The 9,921-nt window shown below is 41.2% G+C and overlaps 1 long non-coding RNA gene across 3 annotated transcripts; it reads left to right on the top strand.

The window, feature by feature from the left end:
• Positions 1-2,255: 2,255 nt before the first annotated feature.
• LOC109753529 (uncharacterized) lies at positions 2,256-5,534 on the top strand. Of its 3 annotated transcripts, none has more exons than XR_006662269.2 (3): positions 2,278-3,817; positions 4,238-4,417; positions 4,978-5,534. It is a non-coding gene; the product is annotated as an uncharacterized lncRNA (long non-coding RNA). The 3 variants fall into 3 exon arrangements; XR_002230517.4 differs by lacking the exon at positions 4,238-4,417 and having other exon boundaries at positions 2,284-2,788; positions 2,856-3,817; positions 4,978-5,481; XR_002230513.4 differs by lacking the exon at positions 4,238-4,417 and having other exon boundaries at positions 2,256-3,817; positions 4,978-5,481.
• The last annotated feature ends 4,387 nt before the right edge of the window (positions 5,535-9,921 follow it).

Raw genomic sequence — 9,921 nt, 5'->3', positions numbered from 1 at the left:
CAATAAAACTAAATGATCATAATGCTAAGCTAACGGATGGGTCTTGTCCATCACATCATTCTCTAATGATGTGATCCCGTTCATCAAATGACAACACATGTCTATGGTCAGGAAACTTAACCATCTTTGATTAACGAGCTAGTCAAGTAGAGGCATACTAGGGACACTCTGTTTTGTATATGTGTTCACACATGTACTAAGTTTCCGGTTAATAAAATTCTAGCATGAATAATAAACATTTATCATAATATAAGGAAATATAAATAACAACTTTATTATTGTCTCTAGGGCATATTTCCTTCAGTTTTCATCATGTTGCTTGAGTTAATCCCGCTACATCATGTCATCTTACTTAATGCGTTACTCTATTCTTATGAACTTAATACTCTAGATGCAGGCAGGAGTTGGTCGATGTGTGGAGTAATAGTATTAGATGCAGAATTGTTTCGGTCTACTTGACACGAACGTGATGCCTATATTCATGAGCATTGCCTTAGATATCGTCATAACTTTGCGCTTTTCTATCAATTACACGGCAGTAATTTGTTCACCCACCGTAATAATTTCTATCTTGAGAGAAGCCTCTAGTGAAACCTATGGACCCCGGGTCTATTTTCCATCATATGAGTTTCCAATCTACAATTTTAGTTTCCTATTTACTTTCTTTGCAATATTTTACTTTCTGTTCCATAAACCAAAAATACCAAAAATATTACTTTACCATTTATCCATCTCTATCATATCTCACTTTGCAAATAAGAGTGAAGGGATTGACAACCCCTTTGTCGCGTTGGGTGCAAGTTGGTGTTTGTTTGTGCAGGTATTCAGTGGCTTGCGCGTTGTCTCCTACTAGATTGATACCTTGGTTCTCAAAAGCTGAGGGAAATACTTACTCTAGTTTGCTGCATCACCCTTTCCTCTTCAAGGGAAAAAACAACGCAAGCTCAAGAGGTAGCAGCCCCTTCTACGGTGGTGGCTAGCCTATATTATAGTGGCCTTGGTCCTCTTCCTTCTCAACTTAGGCAGGAAGGGATCCCACAACGACCATTTTGAAAGGGGACAAGAGGTACATCCTATCCTAACAAAAGGTGCTCTTTGCCTGCAGAGCTTCTGGTCGTGACGCGGAGGTGGGCTCGACTGTGACACCCGTCCTGCCGAGTTTGTGGTCTTGGTCTTGTTGCACCGAAAGGGAAAGCTTTGGGGGATTCCTTGGGAACCCGCATACGTCCTGGCCTCTTTAGCACCAAAGAGGAAACTGCCTCCTCTGCGCCAGCTGGCGCCCGCCTAGCCTTGGTTGTCATGGCTCACGTCATCGCAACCTCGTGAGGCTGGGTACCTGCATAGAAATCTCCGCTCCTCAGGAGGCGACCTGGGGAGGCCGCTCCCTCTATAGGTTTTGATGTTGTCCTCCTCGCAAGGCCGCACTAGGCCGTCGAGTGGGCCACGCCGTGGGCCGCAAGCAGGCAGGTCTGGGTACCCCCGATCCCAGAACCCCGACAAACGATAATTTGTGTTTTGAAAACACTAGATGTTTCGATGTTGTCTGAATCAAGAAGTGTCTTGTTATAATTGGATATTACAAAAGTTGTAAGAAACCCTTTAACATTATATTATGACTATAGACAATCAAGAAGAGTCTTGATATAAATGGGTAAAGATCCAATAATAAAAAATGTCTTAATATAATTGGATACTACAAAATTTGTAAGAAACCCATAAACATTATGGACAATCAAGAAGAGTCTTGATTGCAGATTAAGGCATAGCCTAGTGGTGGGAAGGGGCTGATGCCTTCCCACCCACCCAGGTTCAAGGCATGGTACTTGCAATTTGGATTTGTTGCACCAATTATACTGTAAGGGATTCCCTTACAGTCTTTCTGTCAAACAAAAAGAAGAGTCTTGATCCAATAATCAAGAAATGTCTTGATAGAATTGCATATTACAAAAGTTGTAATAAACCCATAAGCATTGTTTTATGGATATGACCGGTCAAGAAAAATCTTGATATGAATGGGTGAATCCGAAATATGATTACAATATATAGTCAAGAGAGTCTTGATATAGTTGATGTGATTCTAAATGCAATGAGTTTAAATGATATTTTATTTTGAATAAAATTTTATAGCTCAAAGCAAAATGGATCAAGATCCTGAAAACGGGCAAGACTGACATAAATCTCTACTATTAAAGAGGGATCGAACGTCAATCATGGTTCGACCTCCTTCGATACCCCACCTCTTCGATCCCCCTCCCACCACGTTCGCTACCCCCACCCTCGTACGATAGCACACCGAAAAAATCTCGTGAGCCCAAACCAACGCAAAAACTGGGAAAGAACCCACGTCCTCCACCTTCTCCCACGACCAATCTCCATCTACAGATCTCCCTCTCCCAAACCGACACCCCCCCAATGGCGGCCCCTCTCTCCCGCAGCAAGCACCGCACCGGCCGCGGACACCTGTGGAACACCTACCATCTCCTCCTCCTCTCATTGCCCTACCTCGCAGCCCGGTGTCGCCTGTCCGCACCCCCAGCAGCTGCAAGATTGGATCGCCATCCCGCCGCACGAGCCATACGCGTTGCTGCGGCCAGCCACCACCCGAGTCCGCTGCATATTCGCAGGCACAGTCGTCTCCCTTTGGTTGACTCCTTCAGTCGTCCGTCTACCCTGACACAGCCACCCGCTGGGCCGAGCGAGATTGTCATGACGCTTTGGATCGGAGGCATGCAGTATTGGATGGAGGATATATAACTACATCTACAGTTGATCCGTGAGCAAGGGCGAGGTATGTGTATCTCGTTCTCTTCTCTGCACCTAATATTTAAATGTCTGATTGAGTGTTAGCTTAATAGCCTCCGGCCCGTGACAACCAACATCAATGAAAAAAAGATGGCATTAGCCCATTGCCTGATGAAGAAGATGAGAGTAGGGAAGAAGAAGATGATGATGATGAGGTGGTGGAGAAGAGTGGTGGTGGGCACATCCTCACTTGTACGCATATTCACTCATAGGGCGACCTTGTTGCTACATCATTGCGTGGATCCCAGCCACGCCCTACTCAATCTGTGTCTTCACTGACCTCTCTACCTACAAGGTTTCTGATGAGGTGGAGGAGAGCTATTTTTTTCTTGGATTATGCAAATATGAATATGTTGTAAAGCAATCATGGTGCCTCTGTATATTTATTTGAAATTCCAGTTTAATCGAATCCATTTATTTTATTAGCATCCATGTAGTTCACTGCTAGAGTTTGCACATTTAATCTCTATTAAATACTACAGTTTCTTGATTTTGAATCTTATAAAGTGGTTCATATCAGTACTGATATTGACTAGGTGGAAAGTTTCTGTGATCTAATGTGGATCTCTGTTCTGATTATCTGTGAAAAGTATTCTTGCTCCAATAAGGACCAACATTGTGATTTTAGGTGAAAAGATTTCTTCCGTATTTTTTTTTCATTAGTACTGAAACTGAAATTTTGCTCTTTTTTTATGTCCTCTAGCAGCGCTGAACAGGAAAACCTCCCGGCCACCATTAGGGAGCTCTTGGTTGCACCACAAGCTGCAAGGCCTTGTCAAATCACTCATGTCGCTTAACGGCTATGGCCTCTCGCTGGTCAAGATGGATCATTTTGTGCAAGTTGGCCTCGCCCACTTGTATCCTACTACTACATTTGGACAATGACATTCAGTTCTAGCAAAACTATTGTAAAGTTGCACGCATAACTCAAAATCTTGGACCATGAACATCATCCAATGACAGAGCCCACGGACATGCCTTTTCCTTGGTGCGGGCAAGGCACGCATAACTCCAGGTATGTACTTTTCATTAGTGAATTGAAAGAAAGAAAAGGAAAACATGATATTTGTTTGTCCACATTGCTTCATGATCTTGTTCATTTGTGAAGAAAAATAGCACACCACATTACCGAATGTTTTGAATATTTTATGTTTTAGTTATATATTTTAGAACAAATTGCATTTCAGCAGGGTGTTTAAAGGCGAGACATCATCTTTGATGTTCGTCATTTTCTTTAGATTGTTATCATCCTATTTTAAATGAATACATCAGAGTTGTGTTTACTGTACTTTAAATTTTTCTTCATGCAATCTCTGTTCTGTTCTGCTTGAATGCGCATCAAGGGACAGAGTTTGGTTCCATGCATATTGCGACAACTTAAACTATTTCTTGAGCAAAGCTTCCTGATGGACATCCTGCTTCACATTTCGCAAAGGTGCTGCCCATGGTTGCTCCAGTTACTCGAGCTCAGCGCCACCTGCTTGCATGAGATTCTCTCCGCAGTCACGCTGCCTCTTTATACCTAAACCACGATGTGACCGCAGTACACCACTGAGGCTTGATTAGGTCGAGAAGGCTTTGAGTGAGCTCCACATAGCTATTGACCGGGTCTTTGGTGAGTGGACAAGCCAAGTTAGTGCATGTTTGGGTTATCTATTTACATTATTAAATGGGTGGCAGTTCAGGGTTTCAATTTCGACCACTCTCTAGGGCACTTCTTTCGGGAGAATAAACTAGATAAATTCCTTCTTCACTCTAAGGTTTCAGTTGTGAGTAATTGTTAGACCTGGCCATTTTATTCTGTAGATATTCTCTGAAGCCGTAAGCACTGAACAGTGACTGCAATGACAGTTTGTGTTACTGAAGTCATTTTAGTCTTCCTGTTAAAATAATATCAAATGTTCATCGAGAGCCCTATGTTTTGCTTTGTTTTCAATTCCATACGCCAGATTTAGCTCAATCCAGGATGTATTTCTTCTTGCATAATTAACTTTTGTATTCTACGAACACAATTGATGTCCTTTAATTTGAATAGTTGTCTTTTCTCTTATATCATTTCACATGTTTCACCTTTTTTTGCTGGGTCATGTTGTGTGAAATAGTTATACTATATCATTTCTTCTTCATTCTTGTACCTATAGTATAAATTCTGATTCGTTTTGCTTTTGTCTGCAGGTCACTGTCAGGCCTGAGGAAGTGCATACTGAAAAAGACGAGGAGCAGATGGGGTAGACCAATGTGTTTTCGATGTCAGAATCAGAATGCTATGAGAGTTGTACATGTGCTTTCGTGGGCCATGGGTGTGTGTGCTTGTGGAGCGTGTGGGTTATTTAAAGGCATTGATGATGAAATAGAATTTTGAATCCCATCCACCCCATATCCGAACTCAACAAAAAAAGAAAGATAAGGTTGCTAATCTTCTTTGGGGTTGATTTGGTGTAAGATCCTGATCCGCCTTTGGTTGATTTGGAGGAAGGCTGAGACAACTCCATTCAAACCCAGTACACATAATAGGCTTCTTGTAGTACACATAGAAAGCATCTGCGAGTGGCTGATGGACATCATCATGGTGCTCTTCTCACCGAAGCTGGCAATCATTGAGCAAGTAAACAGGAACTCAGGGCGGGCAGCACTTGAATCACAACTTATTGATACAATTATTGATCAAATTTGTGCCAAGTCAGTGCCAATCTTTACAGACAATGAAATTATTCCTCTCTATTCATTCAATTCATTGTTTGCGAAAAAATAGATTAGAAGAACTTTTCAGTTGACGAAAATATACACTGTTGAAAAATAAGAATTTGAAAGGAGTGATTAAACACATTGATGAGAATCAATGTTAAGGGGAAGGAGATCTGATGAGGAGCACATTGAACTATCCATGTGGCTGAGAGCCCTCACAGCCCAGGCACAATGACGCAATTATCAGGGGCGCGCTCTACCACTTAGCTAATAGCCCGTCGCGCGGGCCTCCCAAAGGGAGGCCTGCTACGCCAAAAGCGAGAGGTGCAAGAGAGGGAACCACTTGCCATATATGAATGCATACTAAATGTTATCATGTTTGACACATTTTTTTGAACCAAAACGGTTGTTTGATTGCTACCTTCTATTATTCCGTGGCAACGCACGGGCACTCAGCTAGTATTACTAAGTGTTGAATATGTCAAAACAAATGACAAAGGCTCTACCACAAGCAAAGCATGAGCAACATCAGATTATCCACAGGTGTTTGTAAAACCATGCAACTAGATTATTGACTCTAGTGCAAGTGGGAGTCTGTTGGAAATATGCCCTAGAGGCAATAATATTGTATTATTATATTTCCATATTCATAGTTAAGAGTTTATATTCCATGCCATAACTGCTATGATCCTGGAACATGCGATTCAGTGGAAAACTCATATGCACGTGTGGAATGATAAATGGAATAAAATAGGTCACCGGTCTCGCCTCTAAGGCTGGCTCAAGTGTTGATGGTGATCACATTTTCCGGATCTTAGGATATCGTTAAGTGTAACGATAGTCCTAAAACAACATTGAGGGTATGACGTTAGAAGAACAATTATATTGAATCGACCCAATACTTGCTGTTATACTATGTGATTATATCGTTTGAAATCATCTGTTATAACAGGAGTGTTAGCATGTGTTTTATTTCCTCGGACCATGAGAGTGTCTCGGTCACTTCCTACCATAAGGTGGGCTTTGGGGTTGCTCAAACATCATGTGTAACAAGGTGCATAACGACAACTTTCAGGCACACCGGAAAGTTTGACAAGTGACCGGACATCTCGAGAGTGGGATTTGCTCCTCCGATGATGGAGAGATATTCTTAGGGCCCTCTCGGTGTGACGACATCCATCATCGTCTGTCCACACAGGTGACTACGTCACGGGGATGCCGGAACACGTCAACGAGAAAGAAGAACAAAACCGGTAATGGGAGCAACGACATAGTGAGCATGGTGATGACTCAGGAGGATACCGATGCACACCGGGTTTTGTAAAGTATCGTGAAGCAAAGGGAACATTACATGATAACCAAAGGTTCACTCAAATATCATTCGTGTAATCATAGGGACCAATATGGATGTCCATGGTTCCGCTATCGGTCATTGAACAAAGGGGTTTCGTTCATGTCTATGGGTTACCGAACCTATGGGGTGACAAGCTTAAGGTAATCACGATCTGCTGAGTGTTAGTAAGACGGGAGTGATGAGAATATATTTATGGAATTGTTTCATTGATATCAAAAATAGTTCCGAGATGTTCCGGAAACGTTTCGGGGTCACCGGAAGGGTTCGGTGAATATCGGGTAATACCGGGTATTACCGATTATATATACATATATAGGTGGAAAATATTTCCGGGGATGTTAAATTATATATATAACGGTCTGGAAATGTTTAGAACAAATATACATTTAATTTAATATCAATGGGCCTAATAAGGCAAGAGTGATACGTCTCCAACGTATCTATAATTTTTTATTGTTCCATGCTGTTTTATTATCAATCTTGGATGTTTTATAATCATTTTATAGTCATTTTATATCATTTTTTTGGTACTAACCTATTGATATAGTGCCAAGTGCTAGTTACTATTTTTTCCATGTTTTTTACATCCCAGGAAATCAATATCAGACGAAGTCCAAATGCCATGAAACTCCACGATGATTTTTTATGTGCCAGAAGGAAGAAGTTGGGCCCTGGTTGCACCTGGGGGAGTTCCGAGGAGGGGACAACCCACCAGGGTGCGCCAGGAGGCCCTGGCGCGCCCTGGTGGGTTGTGCCCACCTCGGGTGCCCCCCGGACCGCCTCTTTGCTCTATAAATACCCCAATATTCCAGAAACCCTAGGGGTGTCGACGAAATATTCATCCAGCCACCGCAGAGTCCAGAACCACCAGATCCAATCTAGACACCATCACGGAGGGGTTCACCACCTCCATTGGTGCCTCTCCGATGATGCGTGAGTAGTTCTTTGTAGACCTTCAGGTCTGTAGTTAGTAGCTAGATGTCTTTCTCTCTCTCGCTGAATTCTCAATACAATGGTCTCTTGGAGATCCATATGACGTAACTCTTTTTGCGGTGTGTTTGTTGGGATCTAATGAACTTCGAGTTTATGATCAGTTATATATTCTTATATCCATGAAAGTTGTTTGAGTTTCTTTGATCTCTTATATGCATGATCTCTTATAGCCTCGTATTTCTTCTCAGATATTTGGGTTTTATTTGTCCAACTTGATCTATTTATCTTGCAATGGGAAGAGGTGCCCGGTAGTGGGCTCAATCTTACGGTGCTTGATCCCAGTGACAGAAAGGGAACTGGCACGTATGTATCATTGCTACTAAGGATAAAAAGATGGGATCTATATCTACTGCTATAGATAAACGGATCTTGTCTACATCATGTCATTGTTCTTATTGCATTACTCTGTTTTTCCATGAACTTAATACACTAGATGCATGCTGGATAGCGGTCGATGTGTGGAGTAAAAGTAGTAGATGCAGGCAGGAGTCGGTCTACTAATCTTGGACGTGATGCCTATGTAATGATCATTGCCTGGATATCATCATAATTATTTGAAGTTCTATCAATTTCCCAACAGTAATTTGTTTACCCACCGTTTGCTATCTTTCTCGAGAGAAGCCACTAGTGAAATCTACGGCCCCCGGGTCTTCTTTCTCATAAATTTGATTTGCGATCTATTTTATTTGCACTTTTTATAACCTACTGGTTTGATAACCTTGGTTTCATATCTGAGGGAAATACCTACCGCCGATGTGCTGCATCATCCCTTCCTCTTTGGGGAAATACCGATGTAGCTTCAAGCGACATCAAAAGGAATTTCTGGCGCTGTTGCCGGGGAGGATCTTCAACATAACCAAGTTCCTAATCACAAATCTCATCTCCTTGCAATTTACATTATTTTCCATTTGCCTCTCGTTTTCCTCTCCCCCACTTCACAAAAATTTGTCGTTTTATTCGCCTCTCTTTTCCGTTCGCCATTTTCTCGTCAGATCTATTCTTTGCTTGCAATCATGAGTGATTTCGGTATGGCACCAACAGATGATGGTCTGACTCCTAAGATTGGACATACAGGCAATCTGGATGCTAAAACTTTTATCTTGGGGCAAGGGAACATTATGGGAAAAGAACGTATCCAAGATTTTTTCAATTGTGTTGGAAATCTGAGCCTTGATGATGCTCTTATACTTAAAACTACTAGATCTTCTGCGGATGCTATTTCAGCACTAGTTCTGAAACTTGAAAGTAAATTTATTCATACCCATCCTACTTTGCAAAGATTGTTTTTTGAGCTTCCCGACATAAAGAATCCTAGGGCTGGCCACTCTCATTCTTATGAATGAGTTTGACTACATAATTCGTGAAGCTAGGGAAATCTTTGACTTTTATGGTATGAATCGTGAAAAACCCGTGATAGATGAAATTATTTACAATATTGACTATGCACTAAGGCATTTGCTTGGGGATAATAAGGTCTTTGATGAGAATCTTAAAAAGGAGGTCCCCGTTCTAGAAATAATCCAACAAGTTTTTAATAATGTTAATCAACACTATTCTTGGATTGTTGCGGGAAATAAAAGGGTTTATGATGAAAACCAACTAAGGAATGCTAAAGTTTGTATGGATAATATGTTTTATGTTGTGTTTACAAAACCTCCTGATTAAAATACCCCCAAGAAAATTAAGAAGAAAAAAGAGGACAAAACTTAGATCCTTGCTTTATGCCTAGCTAAGGGCGTAAAACTATAGCGCTTGTTGGGAGGCAACCCAATGAATAAATTTTATTTTTGATTTTTGCTTTCTGTTCTTGTGTGTTTACACAATTGTGCTACTGGTATGATTGTGTTTTTTATGTTTTAATTAGTGTTTGTGCCAAGTAAAGCCTTTAGGATCTTCTTGGGTGATAGTTATTTGATCTTGCTGAAAAATACAGAAACTTTGTGCTCACGAAAATAATTTTTCATAAATCACAGAAAAGAGCTTTTGCCCTGATTCTTTTTGAAGAAGATTAATATACAAATTACCCTGGTCGTCCTAATTAGGTAAATTTTTGGAGTTCCAGAAGTATTCGCAAAAGTCAGATTACT

Source organism: Aegilops tauschii, chromosome 4 (assembly GCF_002575655.3).
Source record: "Aegilops tauschii subsp. strangulata cultivar AL8/78 chromosome 4, Aet v6.0, whole genome shotgun sequence".
In the NCBI taxonomy this organism is placed as follows: Eukaryota; Viridiplantae; Streptophyta; class Magnoliopsida; order Poales; family Poaceae; genus Aegilops; species Aegilops tauschii.
The sequence above is the reverse complement of the archived record's forward strand: the minus strand, read 5'-3'. Positions and strand labels throughout refer to the sequence as shown.